Source organism: Danio rerio, chromosome 14, assembly GCF_049306965.1.
Source record: "Danio rerio strain Tuebingen ecotype United States chromosome 14, GRCz12tu, whole genome shotgun sequence".
In the NCBI taxonomy this organism is placed as follows: domain Eukaryota; kingdom Metazoa; phylum Chordata; class Actinopteri; order Cypriniformes; family Danionidae; genus Danio; species Danio rerio.
Window position 1 is genome coordinate 42,196,256 of NC_133189.1, and position 26,245 is coordinate 42,222,500.

General features: G+C 35.1%; 1 protein-coding gene across 4 annotated transcripts in view; it reads left to right on the forward strand.

The window, feature by feature from the left end:
* pcdh1b (protocadherin 1b) overlaps window positions 1-26,245 on the forward strand; it is a 305,888-nt gene that overhangs the window by 22,434 nt on the left and 257,209 nt on the right. The gene's annotated exons all lie outside the window — the stretch shown is intronic.

Below are 26,245 nucleotides of genomic sequence, written 5' to 3' on the forward strand. Positions count from 1 at the left end.
AATTCTAGCAGCGTCTGCGCTTCTTAAAAGCTGTCGATTTTGCCCTCAGCTTGCACCGTCACCATGGAAACGGACTGACCAGTGTGTGTATGAGTGTGTGTTGTATGCTGACTCACAGACTGCTCTGAGTGCAGGTGGGGGGAGACAGAGAGAAAGAGGGACTGGGAGGGATCATAGATGAATAGAACGAGGACACAAGAAAGAGATAAGGGTGTTCATATTTGGAAGAATCAAGCCTTTCATTCATTCTCTTCTATCATTATAGTACTGTCTACTTTACATTTTCATTAAAAAAAATATCCACTATGAATGTGATCATGTGTGTTAGACTCTACTGTACCTTAAGTTTGTAATGGCCCCTGTTATAGAGGATGGAGGGGATAATGCAGTCTTAAATCAGTTCCTTTGTTTGTCTGCATAGCATTTTCTTTTTGTGTACAGTCAAATTATCTATATAGATTCTACAACCTCAATTCAGAACAAAAAGTCGAGCTTTTTTTTTAATACATTACAAATCAGGACTCAGAACTATTTGTTAATTATCTTGTTTTTCAATTGACCAAAACACAATGGAAATATTTCTAGTGTTTTCACACATTCACGTACAAGGAATTTGTAAATATGTGACCCTGGATCACAAAATGCTTTGTAATTCTTATGTTGCATGCGTCCGTTTTTTAGAATAAGAGGAAAATACATTGTAGTGTCTGAATCAGAGGTGTCTAAAGCTGGGCCCGCTGGACAAATTTGGCCCATGGTACCCTTTGGTTTGGCCCGCCATCGCATCTCAAATGAGAGAGAATGATGGGTAGATTGGGGCGTAGGCTTTTGACAGAGATCAACATTTTAAATTTAATATAAACCCTTTTGTTTCAATGTTTAATTGAGGAGCTATAAAAAAGCAAACTAAAATAAAATGTTTCATATAAATCTGACTTTCAAAATTTTAAATACTGACACTTGACAGATAGAGGACAAATGCACAAGACCGGTGAGAAAACCCAGGCAAAAGCAGGAGCAGCTCGACTAGTGTATTCAGTATTGAGCTCAATTTATGTTTTTACTATTATAAGTTTATCGTTAAAATGTAAAAAAAATAAATACTGCATTATCATTTCATTTGTTGTAAAGCAACCTTTTCTATTTATTTTCAAATATTAAGCAAACAAATTTAATGTAATACGGTTTGGTATATTTAACTTCACCCCGTAGCCTTCAATTAAATTTGGATTTTGGCTCTTTATAAGACAACGTTTGGGCACCCCTGGTTTAAATGATGGATTTTTATTTTATGACAAAGCTCATTAAAATATTAAGTAAAGGTAATGTTCCATGAAGACATTAGTGAATACATTTATGTGAATCTGTAATATGTATTGTAACTTTTTTTCAGTATTTAAAAGCTTTTTTATTCACCTTTCAGATGCCGTATAAATGAGCCCGATTCAGAGCACTCACACTTCTCAAATGATCCAGGAAACGGGCCTGGGCATGGTTAGAATAGCATAGTGTGAGTAGACCCTAAATCTCAGTCTGTTTAGGGCAAACTAGAAACCGTAAATAGCCTGTGTGACTAGCATATGCACAGCAGTACCATTTAAATCATATATAGTCATCAGAATGATGTCTTTCAATGAAAGTCTAAAGTTATTCTATCAAATCTCATTCTGCATGTGCTGCTTCAGCCAGAGTGGATTGGCCGGACTGCCCTGCCTGCAGTCCTGACCTGTATCCAATTAAATATCTGTGGCTAATCATAAAAAAAAATTGGTTTTCCATTAACTGCATAATGAAATGATTCAAGAAATCTAGAGGAATCTCAGTCTGTTTAGGGCAAAGCAGGACACTGGAAATAGCATGAGTGACAAACATATGTGCAACTGTACCATTTAAACTATACATTGTCTTCAAGATGAGGTCTTTCATTGAAAGTCTACAGTTATTCGATCAATTCTCATTCTGCATGTGCTGCATCAGCCAGAGTGAATGTGCTGTGCTAGACTGGCCCGCCTGCAGCCCTGATCTGTATCCAATTAAATATCTGTGGCTAATCATGAAAATTGGGGTCATATCAACGACTGCTGACCATTGAGCAGCTAAAGTCTTTTATCGTGTCAGATTTAATAAGCTAGCTTGTAAAACCTTAACGATTCGTACCCTCAATTCCAGAGCACACTAATGTTGTAATTAAAACAAGAAAGTTGATGTGGCAGCATGAATACCAACTTGTTTGGAGTGTGTTGCAGCTATCAAAATATAAATGACCAATCGTATATATTTGCAGAATACATTGTTATGGTCAGTGAAAACTTTGGAAATCTTGTCCGCACTACAACAAGTCAAAGAGAATGACCAAAATACATTGATTCTGCATAATTTTACAAAAGATTGGAACATTTTCAAAATTGAGGTTGTAGCATTTACCTTCAAAATCAAACATGTTTTGTCTCCTGGCTGTGAAAACTTCAGCCTGAGCATCATCGAGAATTGTCGATTAGATGTCATTCCCTTGTTTCCATGGTTTAGAAAAACATGAGTTGGGAGATGAAACAAAAGGCTGTCCATTTCTTGTTCTCAGTCTTGTGTGATGCGGTCTTGTGACTGTAACTGTTACAGAGCGGGAATCTATTTTGTGAAGTGTGAAGTCAATTATGCAAAGCAGTTCTGTGGTCCAGGCTGCGGTACAGCAGCTGCAAGCCACCCTTTAGCAGTCCGTGACTTGCGTAGCATCTTTATCTCAGCGGTCTGTCCACCTTTCTCTCCTTTAAATAAGCAAATAAGTGCCTACCATTGCTTAGCGCTTAATCAGGTGGAACAAACTCGCCTGTAATAATCATGACTCATCAGGAGAGGATATAGCTGAAGGGAGAAAGGGGAAAAACAAAATTGTGTCAAAGGAACTCTGAAGGAATATTAAGCAAGCAGCTTCATTTGCATAATTCAGGTGTTGTCGTCGACAATGCAAGGCTAATTAAAATAAAGAGCCGTTAATTGGTGCTGGCACCTTTTTCTCTTCTTTCTGCCACCTTGAGTTGACTTTTTTGACACACAGTTAAGCTAGAAAATATTTAGTTGTTTTTTTTTTAATAAGCCTAACGCCTGCAAGAAGCTCCAGGCTGATAGTATATTTGTGTGCATTATACAGGAGGGGAATCACACCAATCTGAGTAATATAAAACTGCACATGTTCTTTGCATACAGTTTTGCATGTTCATTTTTTAGTCGTGTGACAATTTATAATACAAGAAAGGTTCAAATTACAGTTATGAGATAATTTCAGTTAATTATTTAATTTTTATGTTTATGTCAAACACTTGATATTATGACAAGTTATGATAGTTATAATAGTTAGAGATAGAGACATAGAGACACTTATGATAGTTATAATTGTGAGGTAATTTCAATGTCAGTCATAATTATAAGATCATTTATGGATATGTAATGTGATATAAGTTGAAACTGAGACCATAAATTATGTGAGTAAATGAGATTAGTCAGTTAATGAGCGACGTCAACACAGTAAGCTAATTGTCAAAATTCACATTGAAATTAAGACATAAAGAATAGACAGCAGGCCTGCAGCCAGGGGTGGTTCAGGTGGTTGGAATGACCTACCCCCCACTCACAAAGTCCAGGAATTGGCTTTTACATGTGCTCGTTTGTCCCATTTTTGACTGCTATGCCAACTAAATCTTGAAAATTACAGATAGAAGAAGGCTTTAGGACCATTTTTTAATTATTTAAGTTGACTTTCTGAGGAAAGTTGAATGAGGTGGTCAGTTTTTATATATAATAAGATGGTCAGCTTCATATATTTATATGATAGTTTATTTATTTTTTATTTTTTTAATAATGTCCAAACTCTGTCCTGGAGGTCAGTGTCCTGCAAAGTTTAGTTCCAACCCCAATCAGACACACAGCTGAACCAGTTAATCAAACTCTTTCTAGGTATACTAGAAACTTCCAGACAGATTGTGTTGAAGGGAGTTGGACCTAAACTATGCAGGACACTGGGCCTCCAGGACTCAGTTTGTTCACCCCTGTTTTAGTAAATCACAAAGTGTGGTTATATGATCACCTTCTGACTGACTGATCCAGCAAAAAACAGTGCTTAAAATGTCTCTAAAATTCAGTATTTATACCTTTTGATTAAATAGAAAATAGGAAAAATAACTGCAAGAAGGTCCACCTGGAAAAAAGAACCACCCCTTTCAATAGGCTGGCAATGGGCTTGATTCTGATAATTAAAAGTTTCAAAAGTAATTGAGGAGAGTCAATTATGAGCTAAATTATTAGTATGACATTTTATTAATATCAGCTTTGATTATTATTATTATTTAATTTTTTTAATTATATTATTTAATTTTGAGATATTTTCAGCGTTGTGTTTTTATGACAAATCAGTTGACGTCTACATTAAATGTCAGCCGTTCCGTGGCTAATTAGTATAAATTTGTAAGATCTCTTTCATACAATTTATTACGAATTGCTAATCATCCAATGGTGGTTGGGTTTAGGGGTGTGGTTTGGTGCTGCACTTCCTTTTTAAAATCGTACACTTTCTTACTGCTGAACTTAACAAATTAGCCACTTAACTGACAAAACTTCCATAAAACAGTTATGTTTCCTCTTGAGATCAGGTTGGTCCATATCACCATGTCATCGGTCAATTATATGAGTCAGTTGCTTTATATTATATCATAATTCTGACTAATTATCCAAACCTTGACCTTTGTCAAAACTTTGTTTTTTCTTAGTTATCATGCATCACTGATCATGTCTGCCATTGCAAACACTTTCTCTTGAGCTTTGTTGTACACAAGGGAAAAAAAGGATGGTTAAATGGAAGAAAGACAGGATGTGGCAGTGGTGTTTTTGTATTTTGAGCTTTCCTCCAGGTTTTGTTGAGGGAAAGTAAGGAAGAAGTGGAAGGACGTGACAGCGGCATCTGTGTCAGTGCAGTGCCATGAGGTGTATTGAGAGAGGAATGGAAGGAAAGAAGACATTTCTGCCTTTTGAGGTTTTGTTGAGTTCTGGATAGCCCTGTTACTTCACTTCTCAATAGCGTTTGAGGTGTGAACTTAATGAGACACATTACTAAGCTTGTCTTTTTGTTTGCGTTGGCCCATGACACTCTGTTGTAATATTCTAATTAGCTGGCAGAGCCTTTCATAACATGTTTTTTGCTAGGCTTTGTGTGCTCCACTTTTAAATTTGGAAAGCGTTAATACCATAGAAGTGTCATTCTTCCCTTAACTTAAGATTCTGGCCCCTCAACACCAGTGTTGGGTGTATTTAGTCAAAAAGTCACTTGTTACTGTATACTGTAATTGTTACTTTTCTACTAAAAAGTAAAGCAATTCCTTTACAATTTGATGTAATTTAATTGTATTTACTTCTGTATAAATCAATTCATATATATATATATATATATATATATATATATATATATATATATATTATTTGTAGATTTTTTTTTTCAACACATTTCTTAACATAATAGTTTTAATAACTGATTCATTTTATCCATGATGCCATGATGACAGTACATAATTTTACTAGATATTTTTTACAATACTAATAATTAGCTTATTTTAAGGTGGCCGAGAGAGCTTAATGTGCTGCAGTTTGAGAAAACTTATGCAATTACAAAAATCGCCAGCAAATTAAGAAAAGATCTTCATCAGTTTGACACCACACATGCTGCAAATCCTCACAACGCAAACAAATTATGAAAGTGCTTCAGTTTCACACCATACAAAAACATTGGAACACAATGCTTCAAGCAACCCAAAAACGTGATGGATGCTGTTGTGCCATGACTGATGATTGCTCAGTGAATTTGTAGGTGAACCATGACCTAAATATCCAGGCATGTCACGTTTTAGGGTCTGTTTGAAACATTTCTGTTGTGTTCAGAGCTATTTAAAAGTGTTGTGAGAAAAAGCAGCGCATTTTCGTAAAAATATTTGCGTTGTGAGAATATGCAGTGTGTTTTATCCAGTTGTTTGCATTGTATGAATATGCAGCACATTTTCTGAATTAGTTTGTATTGTGTGAAATAAATCTAGTTTTTTTTTTTTTTTAAATGGGTTTGAGTTGTGAGGATTTGCAGCACAGATGAACATCTTTTCTTAATTTTCTGGTGTTTTTTCTTTTTTTGTAATTGCATGTGTTTTCTGAAATTGCAATGTGTTAAGCTTTCTTGCCCACTGTATTATTAGGTAAATCAGGTTAATTAGACAAGTTAGAGTAATTAGGCACATCATTGTATAAATGTTTATTCTCTAGACAATTAAAAATATTGCTTAAGGGAGCTAATAATATTGACCTTAAAAATAAACTGCTTATATTCTAGCTGTATAAATAAAGTATATAAAACTTTCTCCAGAAGGAAAAAAAAAATCTATTATTGGAAATTCTGTGAACATTTTCTAGCTCAGTTAAAGTTTATTTGGGAGAAATTTGAAAAAGAAAAAAATGTACTCATAATTTTGACTTAATTAGCAAAATAATTCATTATTTTAAAGAAATTAATGACAATTAGGTATAAAATGACTACAAAATGTTTGATATAAAGTAGTTAATGACGGTATAAGGTATACAATAACTATAAAATGAATAATATAAGGTAGTTAGAAGATAAGGTATAAAATGACTATAAAATAAATGAAATAAGGTAGTTAATGACAATGTAAGGCATAAAATGACTAAACTGTATAATATAAGGTAGTTAATGACTATATAATGTACAAAATGACTATAAATTGTATGATATAAGGCAGGGGTCACCAATTTTGGTCCTGGAGAGCCGTTGTCCCTCCAGGGTTTAGCTCCAACTTGCCTCAACACACCTGTCTGGGTGTTTTAAGTTTACCCAGCAAGACCTTGATTAGCTTGTTCAGGTGTTTTGATTTGGGTTGGAGCTAAATTCTGCAGGACACCGGCCCTCCTGGAACAAGTTTGGTGACCCCTGATATACGGTATGAAATGACAAAATTTTATGATAGAAGGTTGTTAATGACAATATAAGGTGTACAATCACGATAAAACGTATGATTTAAGGTGTGAAATGACTATAAATTGTATGATGTAGGGTTGGTTATGACAATATAAGGTATAAAATCACTATGATATAAGGTATGAAATGACTAAATTGTATGATATAAGGTAGTTAATGACTCTATAGTGTATAAAATGACTATACAATGTATGCTTTAAGGTAGTTAATGACTTTATAATGTACAAAATGACTATAAAATGTATGATATAAGGTATGAAATGACTAAATTGTATGATAGAAGGTAGTTATTCACAATATATGTTATAGAATGTATGATATAAGGTATGTAATGACAATAAATTGTATGATATAAGGTAGTTAATGACAATATAAGGTATAAAATCACTATGATATAAGGTATGAAATGACTAAATTGAATGATATAAGGTAGTTAATGACTCTATAGTGTATAAAATGACTATACAATGTATGCTTTAAGGTAGTTAATGACTTTATAATGTACAAAATGACTATAAAATGCATGATATAAGGTATGAAATGACTAAATTGTATGATAGAAGGTAGTTATTCACAATATATGTTATAGAATGTATGATATAAGGTATGTAATGACAATAAATTGTATGATATAAGGTAGTTAATGACAATATAAGGTATAAAATCACTATGATATAAGGTATGAAATGACTAAATTGAATGATATAAGGTAGTTAATGACTCTATAGTGTATAAAATGACTATACAATGTATGCTTTAAGGTAGTTAATGACTTTATAATGTACAAAATGACTATAAAATGCATGATATAAGGTATGAAATGACTAAATTGTATGATAGAAGGTAGTTATTCACAATATATGTTTTAGAATGTATGATATAAGGTATGTAATGACAATAAATTGTATGATATAAGGTAGTTAATGACAATATAAGGTATAAAATCACTATGATATAAGGTTTGAAATTACTAAATTGTATGATATAAGGTATTTAATGACAATATAAGGTATAAAAGGACTATAAAATGTTTAATATACGGTTGTTAATGACAATATAAGGTATAAAATTAGAGTAGTCGAGTGATTGTTTAACCTGTTAACTTTTAAATACTCATCTACTTTATAATATTTCAATTAAAGAAGGTTTAGAGTTTATTTCTATTGCGAGATTTATGTGGATTTGAATTTTGAGCAAAGTAATTAAATTACTTATTGAGTAACTAGATTGTGAGTAATTTTATAAGTAATCTAAATACAATTGCAATGACGTAGCTAGTCATGAATTACTCTTCTTAAATAACTTACCCAACACTTTTGTAGTGATGCATCACCCACCATAGGCTTAAATCTGGGACAGCAGAGTCAGACGGGTAGATGGCCATCTTGATGCACACAAAGGACTGTTTTTACCTCCCTGTAATCAGTGAATTCCTGAGAGTACAAATCACTCAGCGAAGGAGAATTACTCTTGCTAGTGTGTGCGTGTATGTGTGTGTGTGTGTGTGTGTGTGTGTGAGACACAGTGAAGGCACGTGTGCAATCTCTTCCAGCTCTCAAGGGAAAGATAAAGGGACACGCATGCATAAAGGTGTGCGGGAACACAAAGGTTCCTCTATGTGGATCTCTGACGTTCCCTGTCAGAGCCTCTCTCATTAAAGAGCCTGTCTCTGGGCTCACAGTACAACCCGACATCAAGGTCGAACACATTAGCTCTCATTTAGCTCTATTATCTAGATTATCTGAGCTGATCTAATGATAAGTATTAGCAAAGTTCATCTCAGTGGTCAATGGTAAAGAACTACTAGCCGACTGTCAGTTGTTGCTTTGAGTTGAGATTGAGGCCTTGTGTGCTGCCATATGGCTTTCTCGGGGCATATGTGTGCTATTATTTTAATGGCCTCTGATTAGTCATTAGTGTGTTAGGACATGCTAATTGGGAAATGTTTCCGGTAGGCCTTTGGGGTGGAAGGACTGGTGCGGCTCAATGGAGACCACTGAAGTAGATTTATTTATTTTTTTGTGATTTTACTATAAGAAAACGAAAAAAAACAATAAATACCATAGTAATTTTACATTACGTTTGTGTGGAAATATGCTTTAGAATGATGAAAGATTTGTCTGAAGCCTCACAATGAACATAAAGATTTCTTGGAAATCTTAAAAAGCCTAAAAGCTGCGGAAACATTATTAGCAGCCATCAGTCTTAAGTGTATTGTGATTATTATTATTTTTAATTTTAGAAATACTTTTTGTAATGTTGTTTTAATATTATAAGTGCTCAATTATTGCTGATAATAATCGTATAAAATCTAATATAAAACATTTTAAACAGCAAAGACAGTGTTGTTTTTTAACACTCCTATGAAATAGTATTAATTTTGTTCATAATCCATTACTCATTCATTTGTTTTCCTTTAGCTTAGTCTCTTATTTATCAGGGGTCGCCACAGTGGAATGAACCGTCAACTATTCTGACATGTGTTTAACGAAGTGGATGCCCTTCCAGCTGCAACCCAGTACTGAGAAACATTTGTTGTTCTGTTTGTTATTATTATTTGTATCCCCCTTACCCCCATTTTTTTCATTATTTTATTTATTTATTTATTTATTTTTTCAGAACTCCAATTTAATAGTACAATTAAATGTTAATTATAAAAAGCATATCCAGTTCATTGACGAATTGCAGATGCCCTTCCAGCTGCAACCCAGTACTGAGAAACATTTGATGTACTGTTTATTATTATTATTTGTATCCCCATTGCCCCCATTTTTTCCTTCATTCATTTATTCATTCATTCATTCATTCATTCATTTTCAAAAATACAATTTAATAGTACAATTAAATGTTAATAATAAAAAGCATGGCCCGTTAATTGACGTAATTGTAAAAATTTGTTAAAAATCGAACCATTTTTGTGTTTTTTTTTAATTAATTTTTTTTTTTTTTCAGACTTTATAGACTGTTATACAGCTAATTCCGCTTCATGGCCGACATTTTTTTATAATCACTGTTTTTATCAGTAGTGTTTTGGAAGAGATCATGTGACTCGCACTTCATAGTTTTGCCAAGTATGATGCGATCTTGGATTAACATCTATGTTGACCCTGAAACATTATTTTTGTTCGAAAATGTAATCCGTACCTATTGCCCTTATTCTTCAAATAAGAAGTGCGCTTGTTTTTTGTGATTGTTTCATAACTTCCGATTTAGCTCCCTATGGGAGAAAGGACTAGGAATAATAAGCTGCAGAAAACGGTCGAACTACTTGCCCTACAAACAAGTGTTTGCATGATTATACATCAAAAGCAGAATCATATAATAAGCAAATGTCAGTTTGCTACATCAAGCAGCAGAACAAGCTGTTTTTAATGTCTAAAAATGAATGGAAGTGAATGAGACTGGAAGTCTTGAGCCAAAATGATTCAAATGACTGCTCCTGCTCATATGCGACAAGGTGAATTCCCCACACTTAAATCCAACCATAACTGCAGATTATTCCAAAAATCAAAGGAGAATAATATTAGGATAATGATCATGTAAATTGCATAAACTCTAAGCCTAAACTCAACATAAACTGTAAACTTATTCCTTAAATCTGATTGGCTCTTTGGAATGTCGTTTCAGGATCAACGTAGATGTTAATCCAGGAACATGTGCTACTTGGCGTAATCAGGTTGCCGCATGTGGCTCACTGAAAATGCTAAAAAAACTTAATTTGCATCTAGGAAAGAAAATTAAAATGTAAGAAATACTGAAATTGAACTTGTTTAACCTGAAATTTAACCTGAAGTAAATTATTAAAACATTTCTACTACATTTTCAAGTAAATCCATGCAGTCTTTGTGAGCACATAAAGCTATCTTTTGTTCAAAAACATAAAACAATCCTAATTATTCCAAATAATTGTTTTCATTCCAGTGTTAATTAATTTTAGACATTATATTAAAAAGTGATCTGACCCCCATCAGATCTCCAGATCTATAAAGCGAGCATATAAAGCTGTCCTCTGGGGTCTCTCTCAGGTTGATAAAGGCCCAAGCGGTGCATAAAACGTTTCTCTTTATCTCCCTCTCTCTGTTTCTCTCCCCCTGTCACTTTACTCTTGTGTGCTGTCATTGTTTCTGGGCGAGGTGTCGTGTGCCGTGTGGTGACTGCACTCTTTTGCCTGTGCGACTGCAGAATCCGACTGCTACTCCACTTCTCTCCTCCCCGGAGGCCCATCCGCACACCCTGGCATTGTCAGGCAACATCTGCTGAAATTACGCCTGGCTGTTTCTCTCCTGCGCACACACACACACCAACACACACACATACTGACAGCGTCCGTCTTTATAGGTCCTGACAGCGGATGAATAAACTCGCTCAACTACTCGCTCAGACAAACACACACACACACGCGCAGATGTGCTCGGCTGCGTGGACAGAAATTAGCCTCATAATCATAAAAACGAACATGAAATCCAATCAAACCCTTCATGTGCGCAGTCAACAGTTTAATCCCTTTATTTATGCATTTGCTAGCACTAAATTCCAAACAAAAAAAAGAGCATTCGCATTTTTGTGTGCTTTTCACAGGGGGGAAATCACAGCAATCTGAATAATAATGCTGTTAAACTGCACATGGTGGCTCAGTGGATAGCACTGTCTCCTCACAGCAAGAAGGTCACTGGTTCAAGTCCTTGCTAGACCAGTAAGCATTTCTGTGTGGAGTTTGCATGTTCTGCCTGTGTTCGTATGGGTTTCCTCAGGGTACTTCAGTCCAAAGACATGCAGTATTGACCTTATTCTCCGTAGACGAGCGGGCGCTGCCATTTGAATCTTTTTGGCACGAGACTTCCGGTCTCATTCACTTCCATTCATTTTTAGACATTAAAAACTGCTCGTTTCGCTGTTTGATGTTGCAAACTGATATTTCCTTGTTATATTATTCTACTTGGTCTGTATAGTCATGCAAACATTTGTTTGTAGAGCAAGTAGTTTGACCGTTTTTTGCCGTTTATTATTTCTTGTCATTTTTCCCATAGGCGACTGAAACAGAAGTTCTAAGACAATCGCGAAAACAGGCACACTTACGCATTTTAGAATAAGGTCAATAGGTGAATTTGTTTTGGACCAAGGGCAACAAATGATACATTGTAGCATTTTTCTGCCATTTTTGAGTCCTTTTCATGCCACACGGACTGCTTTGGTCCAAACCAGTTGAAAAAAAAAACGCAGTCATGTGACAAAATCCACATCACTCATTGGCCAGATGTTATTGAATGCTTTTCCTAAACTGTTTTTAGATTGGTCAGAATTAATGTGTGGGGAAAAGCCAGCGGAGCTCCCGTAAGTAAACAAACCGGCAGACACAAAAATTACGCTTTTTGCTATGGAGGGATGACTGTGCTGGCTGATTAACTCATAGTTTACTATATAGTTTGGATACATCACTTTAGACAAACCATACATTTCGAGAATGAAGTGTGGCTATGGCTGGAAAGCAATGTTTCAATGCATTGCAAACGACAAAAGGCGCATCACAAGTCACTTCAGGAGGAGATGTGGGGTTAATTTAGCTAAGCTGCAACATGGTCATTTTTATAGAAATATTACAGACGATCAATTAGGTGATGTTTTTCCCTCTCTCTCTCTGTTTAAAACTGTTGGCAAAGCGCTGTCAACAAATGTTTTTCCTGCACATCCCACAATACACAGTGCATCGGACTACAGCAGCTGGATTAGTCCAAAAAAGTGCAGTAGTATTTGAGGTTGGGTATGTTCGGATCATGTTCCACAAATGAACCGCTCGGTACCCTTTTTTTGGTCTGTTTTTGGTGCGCACTTGAGAGCGTTTGCTACATTCACACCTGCCCAAACGAACCCACACCAAGAGGGAAAACGAACTGCAGTGCAATTCAACCAAACTAAATAAGGCAGGTGTGAAAACACCCCTAAATGTGCTTGCTTATTCGTTTGCCAATTTCTAACAGAAAATAAACTAAAGTTGTGTTCAGGAACTTCAGGTAAATCAGAATTAGGACATAAATAGGAATAATTGTGTCATAAATAGCAGATACTGATTCATAATAGTGAGATCATATCAGTTTTGTTCTTAATTTTTGTGTTTTTTAATTTTTGTGGAAACAGTTGACATTATGAAACCCTAACACAAACACACACACACACACACACACACACACACACACACACACACACACACACACACACACACACACACACACACACACACACACACACAAATGTTCATGACTATTTGGACAGAAATTAGCCTCATAATCATAAAAACGAACATGAAATCCAATCAAACCCTTCATGTGCGCAGTCAACAGTTTAATCCCTTTATTTATGCATTTGCTAGCATGAAATCACATCAATCTGAATAATAATGCTGTTAAACTGCACATCCTTTTTGTGTATCAATTTACATCAGTTTTTTTTTATTTGCCAATTTCTAACACAAAATAAAAGAAAGTTGTGTTCAGGTAAATCAGAATTAGAACATAAATAGGAATGATTGTGTCATAAATAACAGATACTCAGTTGGCCTTTAGGGTGGAAGGACTGGTGCGGCTGTATGGAGACCACTGAAGATGCAGGATTTTTTCAGTGCGATTTCAGTGATTTTACTTTAAAGAAATTGAAGAAACAATAAATACCCTAGTAATTTCACATTACGCTTCTCTGGAAAAAAAGCTTTAGAGCGTTTATGGGAAACAGTTGAAAATAGGACACCCCAGGACAAACACACACAGACACACACACACAGGTGTGCCTGGCTATGTAGACAAAAATTAGTCTCATAATCATAAAAACGATCATGAAATCCAATCAAACCCTTCATGTGCGCAGTCAAAAGTTGAATCCCTTTATTTATGCATTTGCTAGTATTATTCATTTATTCATTAATTTTCCTTCGGTTTAGTTTCTTAATTTTATATAGCGGATGCCCTTTCAGCTACAACCCAGTACTGTGAAACACCCACTCTCACATTTACACACACACTATGGCCAATTTTAAATTTTGTCTATTCAGTTCCCCTTTACCGCATATCTTTGGACTGTGGGGCAAACCAGAGCACCCGGAGGGAGACATGAACACTGGACTTGAACCAGCGACCTTCTTGCTATGAGGCGACAGTGTTAACCACTGAGCCACCATGTCGCCATTTGCTAGCATTAAATTCATAAAAAATATAACAATAAATCTAATTTCCTGTGCTTTTCATTGGGAAATCACCCCAATCTGAATAATAATGCTGCTGAGCTGAACATCTTATTCGTGTATGATTTTAAATCGGCTTTATTTTTATTCATCTGCCAATTTCTAACAGAAAATAAACTAAAGTTGTATTCAGGTACATCAGAATTAGGACATAAAAAGGAATAAATGTGTCATAAATAACAGATACTCAGTCATATTAGTGAGATCATTTCAGTTTCGTTTTTTAATGTTCATGTTTATGGGAAATAATTAAAATTAGGAAACCCTTAGACAAACACACACACACACACACACACACACACACACACACACACACACACACAAATGTGCCTGTCTATGTGGACAGAAATGACCCTCATAATCATAAAAACCGAACATGAAATCCAATCAAACCCTTCATGTGCGCAGTCAACAGCGTTTAATCTCTTTATTTATGTATTCTCTTGCTCTGAATTAGAAAAAAAAGGCTTGACTTTGCACATCAATTACGAGAGTTTCAGTCCAATGATGTTCCATAGATTTGCATGATGTGTGTTTATGGCACATTTAGTGTTACGCTTCACTGCTTCGCTCTTCTGCCTCATAATTTTTTCATTGTAAGAGAAGTGTGGAGAGGCAGTGGTGTGTGTGTGTGTTTCTGTGTGTGTGCGTACTGTTTTTACCTTTTGTCTTTACCTTGTGAAGCTGTTGCTCGGTCACCAGCTGAGAGAGGCCAGTCCCGTGCTGTCATGTTTTATGATCGTATCGTTCCTTCATGGCAAACATGAAGTCATCTGCAATATGGCAACATAATGTATACTCAAAACATGCTTGTGATGACAGTCATGCCCACCCACATATATGTGAATGTGTATAAGTGCAAACAAACCACTTTGAGCTTGTGTAGCCATTTCTGACAATTAGGGGATTGTTTTTTGCGTTGTCATTTCCGTTTCAAACAGATTTGAGGCTATTTGTTGTGCACCATCTGAAACATTGTGTTTGGGAGAATTTTAGTGCATTCATTTAATGATGATTTTTACAATTATACATTGTAAAAAACTTTTTCTATTTTTGTAAGACAATAGAAGTTCAAGGTCTGAAGTTTATTTTTATTTTATTTGTTTACTTTTTTATTTTTATTGTGCATTCATAATTTATAAATATGGCAAAAAGCAGACAATAAAAAAGTTTCAAAGATAATTGAATAAAAAAAATAATAATAATCAAAGCAAATGGAAGAGATTCACAAGACGCCAGATACAGAGCTTTTGCATTTTTAACAGCTGTGAGAGGCTTCATTGACAGAATAAAAATCCTTATATAAGAGAGAGGGGAGTGAATTGTTAATTTTTGCATCACCATTTTCAAAATTATAGCTTCTTTTGCATTCAATGTTATCAACATATTGTTTTCAGCAGAATAATTAGAAAAACGGTCTTTCCAAAATAATTGTCCACTCTGACAATCAACAAATAAATGACATAAGGATATCTGAAAATTTGGAGAGTAACAAGTTGGTTGGGTATATTTTATGTACTGTAAAATCTTTAAATGAGTTTCTCTTTATTTGAAATGCAAAATTTTTATGGTAGTGGCCAAGATTTTCTCCAATTAACCTTCCATAATAAAGTATTCCAATAAAATTTCCCTCTAACTCTTTTTATTATTAAATACTTGCTTTATATGTCTTTGTTAGTACATTTTTTATCGAATATATTTTTACTGTTTATCAGGAAATTACATTCTTTAAGTTCTGACATTCAAAAGCAAAACAACAAACAATAAATTATAATTATAAATATTGTAAATAAAATATAAATCTTGTAAATATTTTTGTTGAAACTATGAAAAATCCGTAAATTAACCGTCTCTATTTTTTGATTCATGTTTTTATTTTTCCCCTGTTTTTTATTGCTTTTAAATAACATTTTAACAACTTTTAACCTTAAAAAGTTTAAAAACATATTTTCTCATATTTAAAGACATATTTCTCTATATATGTTGTTTCATATACATTATATTACTTCAAACTACTAAAATGTCAATAAAAGTTTATTTGTTAAACTGTAGACTGTGTTGCCAACTTTATTCTTTTTGTTTACAATCACAAAGATTTTAATGTCAGTTTCTGAACTTCTCTGAGTTTATTATGTTTGAGAGATTACTGTAATTCACTACATAGTTAAACTGTATTCAAACAACTATACATTTAATTATTTAAATTTAAGCCTTTACAGCTTTCTACAAAAACTATTGGATGTGATGAAGTCAATAATATAATTGATGTATGATGTTATCTAGCAACATTTAGCGACTTTGTGCAGAGCGTAGAGCCTTTTTGTTTAAAATAGTTGGCAACACTGACTGTAGAGTTCAGCATCATCAAATGTTCAACATTAAAAGTCAACAGAGCAGAGATAATATAATTCACAACTATAAATAAACAGAAAACACTTGTGAATCACAAAATATGGAAACTATTAACAAAATTAAAGTCAGAATTATAGCCCCCCTTTAATTTATTTTTATTTCTTTTTTAAAGTATTTCCCAAATGATGTTTAACAGAGCAAATACATTTTCACAGTATGTCTGATAATATATTTTATTCTGGAAAAAGTCATATTTGTTTTATTTTGGCTTGAATAAAAGCAGTTTTTAATTTTTGAAAAAACATTTTATGGTTAAAATTTTAGCCCCAGAACAAACCGTCGTTACACAATAACTTGCCCAATTACCCTAACCTGCCTAGTTAACCTAATTAACCTAGTTAAGCCTTTTAATATCACTTTAAGCTGTATAGAAGTGTCTTGAAAATATCTAGTCAAATATTATTTACTGAAATGAGTTATTAAAACTGAATGTGTTGAAAAAAATCATTGCACATTAATACATTATCTACAGCATTTATTTAAAATCTTAGCATATATTTGTAACAATGCAACTTTTCTCTAGTTATATAATTCACAAATGTACTGCATTCAAGCTTAAAGAAAGACCTGCAAAAAAAAGTGGAAAATTCATATAAATTATGTACTAAAACCAGATTGCCGCATACAGGCATACATTAAGCTAGCATCAGCGCTAACACAAATAGACTTAAAAGCCACAAACTCCACGGTGCCTTCCAAGACGGCAAACCCAACATTTAGAGCAACCCAAGAAGCCATATACGGACAGAGCAAAAACGGCCATAGGTGATTTGGCTTGTACTTCAAGTAACTGGCAGTGACAGAACAGATGTTTCTTTTAGCATAACAACACACACTTACATACATACACTCTCACATTGAGACAATACCATCAGGAGGAGCTGCACTGAAAATCACGAACACGTTGCCGACAGGTTAATGGCTTTCACCGTTGCGAATGTAAATGCATGTAAAGTGGATTGCTTCACTCCTCTGACATCAGAGGTGGAGCCTGAATGACCCGTGCCCTGGACTTGTGTACATGTTGCAGGCGTCTCTGGTATCTGTGCCAGGCTGTTAGCAGGTGGCACGGATCTGCCAAGGCGTGCGCTCACTGACCTGTGCTGCAACCCCCAACACATGCCGTCTGTGTGTAGGTGTTTCTGAGAGACTGATACACAAGGAATCTGCTGCCCTTTTATGCTCCTCATAATGATTTTTTAGGTCCTTATCAGAGTAAAGGCGTTTGATTGATGACGGAGAGATTTCACTACTGTCTGCTAAAGCATGTGGTTGAAGCGCTGCAGCTGAAAGCTTAGGAACCATTACAGGATGTGGCTCTGATGACACATGATACTTGAGGGCTCGGTATTTTCCTGATGGTCAGGTTAAGTGTTAAATCCTCTTTGTCCTACTCCTGCCCTCGTTTTATCTCTGAGAAGATCGAGTTATTATAGTTAGGTAACACTAAAACCATACTGTGTTTTTGTTACTTGAAAATAAATGATGTCTATAGGTTAATATACAATGCTCAGCAGCATATATAAGTACACCTCTCACAAATCTCTCTTCTAAATTCATATTTTTAATAGGAAGCTATGCATTAGTCAGATTAGTCAGTACTGAAGCCAAATCTGGAATTTATCTACCAAAATAACTTACAATAACGGTTCAAAAACTAGAACACCCAAATGTATATGTTATAGAAACATATTAAATACAAATTTAAAAAAGAGGAAAAATCAAGAGAACAAAAATATGGAAATAGTAGTTGAAATTTTGTAGGTTGTATTTTTGGCGATATTTTGCTTGAACTTAATTATATTATCTTTAAATTTCTAAATATGTTTAGTGACTAAAATAATATTTGAATAAATATATCTGTTTGATAAATCTGTTTTGTTTAAATTCACCAAAACACATTGCCTAGATTCACTGAGAAATTCCTTCCATGAAACTCTGTGTGCGCACAGGATGATAGGTCACCTAATCTGCTCCTGCGCCATTAACTACATGGCGAAGGAGATTGGTTGCTGCTTCATCGCTTGCTCTTCATCAGTTTAAATGTTCTGCATTGTTTTACGCTGTTAAGCTGCAGCACGTTTTGGAGTCCCTTCTCCACCCCAGCTCCACCTGTGTTAGCTCTGTTGCATATATTGTGTTTGCAGCAGCAACGTGTTATATTCTCATACGGCATGTCTGTGTACATACTGGCAGTAGCAGGTCTATGTACTTGCTTTGCTATAATAATCAAAGCAGCAGCAGCGTAGGAGATCTATACCGCCAAGACCAAATACATTATCATTGCCACATAAATATTCATTACAGAAAAGTATTCATTTTCAAAATGGGGTGTAGTCAATTATGCTGAGCACTGTGTATATTAACTACATTAAAAAAGTAATATTTCCTTGCAATAAAATTTCCTATATATTTATAGTTAATGTTTATTTTATTTCAAGTAACAAAAATGCAGTGATGAAAAATATTTTTAGGTTTTTTTTATTTTTATTTTTTTTACTATATAAACTTTTTATTATGTTAATGGAACACACATTTTCTATATTATTGTTATTATTGTTATTATTATTATTATTATTATTATTATTATTATTATTATTATTATTATTATTATTACTAAATTGTTAATCTATTATTCCCTAGAGTCATTTTTTGAATCCATATAGTCAATCTCCGGGTCTGGCGGGAGCACTTTTAGCTTAGCTTAGTTTAGCATAGGTCATTGAATTGGATTATATACTCTTTCTAATGTTAATGGTCTAATAATGCTGGTAATGCTAATCCAATTCAATGATCGATGCTAAGCTAAGCTAAAAGTGCTCCTGCCAGATTCGGAGATCGGCTAAATAGATTCAGAAATAGTTAAAGTCAACTATTTATTTTTTTTTGGTGAGTTGTAAAATAATGGAGTGTCCACTATTTTAGAAGAAGACAAAAAAGAAAATAGCTGCATCTTAAATATTTCAATACTATATAGTGCGCTAAAAAAGTGTGCGAGCCAAGTATGAGCCATGTCTGAGGTCATAAAATTTGAAAAACAGTATGCAAGAAGTAACCTGATAACCTACTACTTCCGGTGAGATTCTGAAGTGCGCATCGGATGGACACTACACTATTCCATGATGCACCATGAGAAAATCCCTGAACGGGAGTAAAGCGACGCAACTGGTGTGGGTCGGTCCTCAACTTCACGTGATGATGACAAAATGGTGAATATAGTACGTCTGAGTTCCATTCATACTACTGCCATTCATACTGTATAGAACGTATTTTTCTAATGGCCGAGTAGTACGTTTATATTCAAATGCAGTATCTACTGAGTAATAGGCAATTTTGGACGTTGTCTTTAATTTAATCAATCCATACTGCTAATGTGCCTCCAGGCCTCAATTTAAATTGTTGTTTATCTGGAGACAGAGGCATTTTAATGCTGGAAACATCTTGTGTTTCACCTTTTCAGAATGCTTTCACATTTACCGGATACAGTATATAGTAAACCAGCTGTAGATGTATAAACATTTCCTTTTACATTGCACTCCCCATTTTTTCCCCCTCAGGTTGAATCATCCAGCTCATCTCTGATTTAATTTCTCTGTCTGTCTGTAGACACTCACTTCAGCTCCCATCATCTCAAATCAACTTTTTGAGTGACAAATGGCCAGGTTTGGGCATCAGGGCATGCAATTTCGTTGGCATACCTTAGAGGAGCCATTAGTCATGTCTATATTTAACCTCGCTCCACGCCGGTGCCCACCTTTTATGTGCCAAGTTGGCAGAGAAAGAGAAGAGATTGGAGAAGGAAAGTCTCATAGATAGGATGTAGAGTATTCAACAGCCATCAGCACTGCCGCCTTCATCTGCGAGGTGAGAATTGGTCTTGCAGGCTTGCATACTGGTGTGTGATTGCAGTCCACGGGGGGTTTGTTAGAGGAACGAGGCGACGCAAAGGGAATCAGAGAGAGGTGGGACCCTGATGGGAGAATGCTTGATTTTATATTTTTTCATCTCATACTGGAAAATGCATTTGGTGAGTGAATGGAAAGAGCAAGGATGATAAAGAAAGGATGCTTTAAAAACTGGAAGACCTGAGGAAGAATATTCATCTCAGTATCTTAAAGGGCCATGAAACCCCCTCATTTCAGCAGGGTGTTTTCACACCTTTACTTTGGAAAAAGTCAGAAAAGTGGGCGTGTCCAGCTTTGTTTAGGGGGGAGTGTTGGAGGAAGTAAAGAGGCATGGTGTGGGAGTGTCTATTTGGGCGCGCTGACTTTCCGAGTCAAAACACAGACCCACACAGGGGACAAAGTGACTGTGTTTACATGGACATCTGTAGTCGAATTATTTGCCAAATTATTAAATGGTGGACTTCAACTGCAGTTTGGCTTTTTCATTCAGGGAATTCATTCATGTCCCTTGTGACAAACGAAATATTTGATTCGAGGAACTGCTCTAAGCGTGTATTTTTCATGCAATGTTTGATACCGCACGGCGAATGAGAGAAAAAAAAACTCAGCATTTCCCGGAAACTTAGATGCACACGGCAGGTAGCATCAGAAAGCCGCGTGTTATATTCCGGTCACTAAATATGAGGTTAAAGTTTGGTTGTGGTGCTAACATGTTTACACTCGGTGCAATAGTTAACTTAGTTCGATATGGAGAAACTGAATAAACAAAGAGCACTGGTCGCTCACTTACCAAATCTGTAGAGACAGGACAATCACCAGCAACTAGAGCCGCGTCTTTATTAAGAGAAGACTACAAGCGAATCCGGATCTCAGCGTTTGCAGATGAGAACAGCTCTCAGGTAAACAATGTTCCTCCTTAGACACGCAAGTTATTGTTGTCGCGCGTCGTGTACACTGTTAATCCACACGTGACTCCAGCTGAGCTCTCACAGAGAGAAAATGAACAGCAGCAAACTATAAAAGCAACACTTCACGCTTGTTTTGCCAACACAACGTGGCGTCTCTGTCGTCTAAACACTATGACAGTAATGAATATTAATGAAGTTGCACAATAGAGCGCGCTGATTGGTTTGAACCAAGCCTTACTCATGCATTAATGCATCACACTGTAAGACGTAATAAGACACACTCTGGCACAGACGTACAGTCTGCACGCTGGAATACAACGCTATTATGTCAACCAATTTACACTTTTTAGTGCAAACCAACAACCAATTTACACTTTTTAGTGAAATATATGTGTCCTAATAGTGTTTTTAGCAGTGTGGGACACATATACGACTGTCAACAGCTCAAAAAATGTGTTTTGGTGTTTCGTGACCCTTTAAAGTGGTAGTCACTAGAAAAAGGCAGGAGTAGAAAAAACACTAGTAGTGAAGGAAGTACACAAATAAAGAACATAAAGGTATATTATAGTCTTCAAGGCAAAAAGTAATCACATCCAAAAGTTTGTTTGAACATAATTTAAGTGTGTTAAAATTTAATTATGTATATAACAAAATAGTTTTGTATAGGTTTATTTTTATGTGTGTGTGTGGGTTGGGCCCCCTTTTGCCTTCAGAGATTCAACAAGGTACTAGAATTATTCCTCTGGAATATTGATCCATATTGAAATGATAGCATCACACAGTTGCTACAGATTTGTCGACTGCACATCCATTATGTGAATCTCCCATTGCACCACTGACCACATCTCAAAAGTGCTCTAATGGATTGAGATCTAGTGAATGTGGAGGCCATTTAAGTACAGTGAACTCATTGTCATGTTCAAGACACCAGTCTGAGATCATTCGCACTATAACATGGCGTGTTATCTTGCTGCAAGTAGCAATCAGAAGATGGGTACACTGTGATCATAAAGGGGTGGACATGGTCAGCAACAATAGTCAGGTAAGCTGTGGTGCTGACACGATGCTTAATTGGTACTAATGGGACTAAGTGTGCAATGAAAATATTTCCCACACCATTACACCACCACCAGCAGCCTGAACAGTTGATACAAAGCTGGATGGATCCATGCTTTCATGTTGTTGATGCCAAATGAGATGGTTGTGCGTGCAAATCCCAGTAGATCAGCAGTTTCTGAAACACTCAGACCATCCCGTTTGGCACCAGCAACCATGCCTTGTTCAAAGTCACCTTTCTTCTACATTCTGATGCTCGGTTTGAACAGCAGCAGATCGTCTTGATCATGTCTACATGCCTAAATGCATTGAGTTGCTGCCATGTGATTGACTGATTAAAATTTTGCTCAAGCGAGCAGTTAGACAGGTGTACCTAATAAAGTGGCCGTTGAGTGTATATCTATCAAAACAAACTTTTACTTTGAATGTGATTAATCATGATTAATCTTTGCCTAGCTCTGGTAAAAATAATAAAAGCTACTTCTTTCTGATTTTTTCAGTCAAAGTGCACTTAATGCATTAAACTGATAAAATAAAAAATACAATTAAATTAAAATATAATATATGTAAAATATTCACTGAAAAATATAAGCATACAAAATAAGGAGATGTCACATTTTGACAAGTGTGTAAATATTCCAAGAGAGCTTTAACCATTGTAGTTTTATGTTTATGTAATATTTTAAAATAATTATTTTAGTCACAGGGGAAAAATATATGCGTTAAAACCTGGGATGCAAAAATGGTCACTTTATCACATAATCAATCAATTAATTAGACCATTTATTTTTAAAAGTGTCTCTTATTTGTTTTATCCTTTGAAAACCATCATTCACAGCTTTAACTGAAAAAAAAACAAAAAACAAAAAAAAAAAAAACAATAAGTATATTGTTCAGTAAATCTCACCTGACAGTATGTGATCCATAGAGCCAAGGTCATACAGATTTAGAACAATGTGAGATGAAGTAAATGATGACAATTTCATTTCATTTTTTTTGGTGAACTATTCCCAGAAGGTGTAAGAGAGATGGAGAGATGAGTAAAGGAACAGAAAATTAAGTTGGGGGTTGAATGAACACAAGAGGAAGTATCTCTCACTCATCTATCGATCTCTCAATCTATCGGTCAATCTTTAGCAGTCCCGGTGGGGGTCTTTTTCAGCCTCATGGCAGCGTGGATTGAGATCGACAGAGAGGAAGCAAATGTTCAATCTATACCGGCCACACATGAACACACATATACAGTCAGGCTGTTACATAATGGATTCTGATTGGTTGATGGACATTCCGAAGGTGTGCAGCAGTTTTTGAGGGAATGTACAGCAAGATTTATTTTTTTAATTATCAGTTTTTTTTCTTCCTTTTAGAAGCATTTTTCATGTTATTTAGTGTCACATGATCTTTTACAAATACTTTTCTAGAAGAAAGTTCACCCAATATTTATTTATTTTATTTCATTTATGTATTTTATTTGTTTTCTTTTGTTTTATTGTATTTTATGTTTTGTTTTGTTTTATTTATTTATTTATTTTTTTATTTATTAATTTTTTTGTGAGTAAATTTTTTGTTGTCAGTCTCACACTATTTTTTCCCTTTTTCTGAAAGTCTTGATAACGTCTTGAAATTTAAAAAAAAATTTTTTTAATTATTATTATTTCAGCAAATAGGATTGCAAAAAATAAATAAATAAATAAATAAATAAATAAATAAATATATATATATATATATATATATATATATATATATATATATATATATATATATATATATATATATATATATATATATTTATTTATATTTATATATATATATATATATATATATATATATATATATATATATATATATATATATATATATATATATATATATATATATATATATATATATATGTTGTACTCTTTGTTGTACATACTTCCTCTACTGAGAAACCAGAAAATGTGAAAAGGGTCTAAAAGTTTATACAATATAGGAAATTAGGGCGAGAAATCAGTCAAATGTGCAGAATCAGTGTATGATATAACATAAATTAATACATTAACTTATCTTTGCGCTCAGGCAAAACACGTTACCTGAGAGCAAGTGATATTCAAAATACAGAAATCAGGGAATTTGTCATTAGATAGAGACTAGATGAATTAAATATCAAGTTTAACAACTATAGTGAGATTAGATGCAGCCGTAGACCCTTGATGAACAGTCTGACGTGTGCTGCTCTCACCTGGGGTTGTGTGCTCAAAGCACATGCTGACCTGGAGCTCATGCCTGGAGCTCGGAAATTTCGTCACCTTGGAATTATAAGGTTCTATCTGCGTTCTAAAGGATTTTGAGATAATGACCTTTAAAGTTTTTGCATTCCATAGCAAACAGTATGTGTGTAACATTTGTTTTTTTTATATAAAAAGTCTTAAAATGTAAACAACTTATTAAAAAAACATCCTATAATTTAAAAAAAGTTGTTATTTATTTAATAAGAATATGTCAATAACTCAATTTTGACAAAAAATATCAGATAGAACCTTATAATTCCAAGGTGACGATTTGCGTATGCAGCAGTGCATGCCAGAGTGCGTGTATGGTCACATGATGTGCCTTTCCAGCAGTGTAGTGGACTAAGATCTTTTTCAGAAACGCTAGTTGAAATGCCAGTGTGGACGCGGATTGTTTTTATTCTAAACGCCATTTTAAAACTAAAAGGTATTAGTTTAATTGGGGCCCTAGTCTGCTGTTTATAGAATCAACAATTAATTTACACCACATTGGTTCCATAAAAAAGGTAAATAATGAAAGGTGTCTTCATCTGCCTCGTGAGAAGTGACTTGTGATCACAGCAGGTTGACTGATTTACCGAATACCCCTAAACGGAGGTAAACACTGGAGTCAAACCCTCCGATCCTAGCTGATATTCATGGTACCAAAGCATAGAGCTACGGCAGCAAAACAGATCCATTGGGTCACAGTCAATCCGCTTTTGCTTCTGCTTGACCGGACGCCACTCAGAGAAGGTCACTCGCCATCTCAAAGCTTTCTCTTAGTCCTCTTCTCAAGCACTCGAAACTGGCATGCTACTAAAAGTCACTTTCGCAGTATATCTTCTCAATTTGCTCTGTGTGTGCTCCGTTTTACCCCTCGTTCCCTCCATTTCACCGTTCTTGGCTGTTGGCCAGCGCTGTTTTGTGCCCCTCAGAAGCCTAAGACTGTTGACTGGCACTTTTTGGTTTGGTATGTCAGGCTGGAGATGATGAGACAGAAGCGGGACAGAAGAGTGAGTTTCCCTGCAGGTCCATCTGAGTGAAACGTGTGTGTGTGTGTGTGTACACATGAATCATTGGCCTCTAATAGGTTTGCTTGAGGTTTTAGGTTGACAGGTAGAGAGTTGTAAGATGTGAGTGTGCACAGATGTTGGTTGTGATGTAATCAGATGAACGTATATGTTTGACCATTATACACACACCACAGAGCTTCAGTTTTATTCACCTTTCTCAGTGTGGGTATTGAATGGACAATTGTGCTTAATGTTTGCATGTGTGTGTGTGTGTGTGTGTGTGTGTGTGTGTGTGTGTGTGTGTGTGTGTGTGTGTGTGTGGGAAAGCAGCTACTTTATTATATGTGTGCTTGTGTGTTGTGACTGCCCCAGGCCTCTGTGTGTGTGTTCGTATGTGCGAACAGCTGCATCTGTGTGTGTGTCTTTGTGGACACATGAATGTCTGTGTTC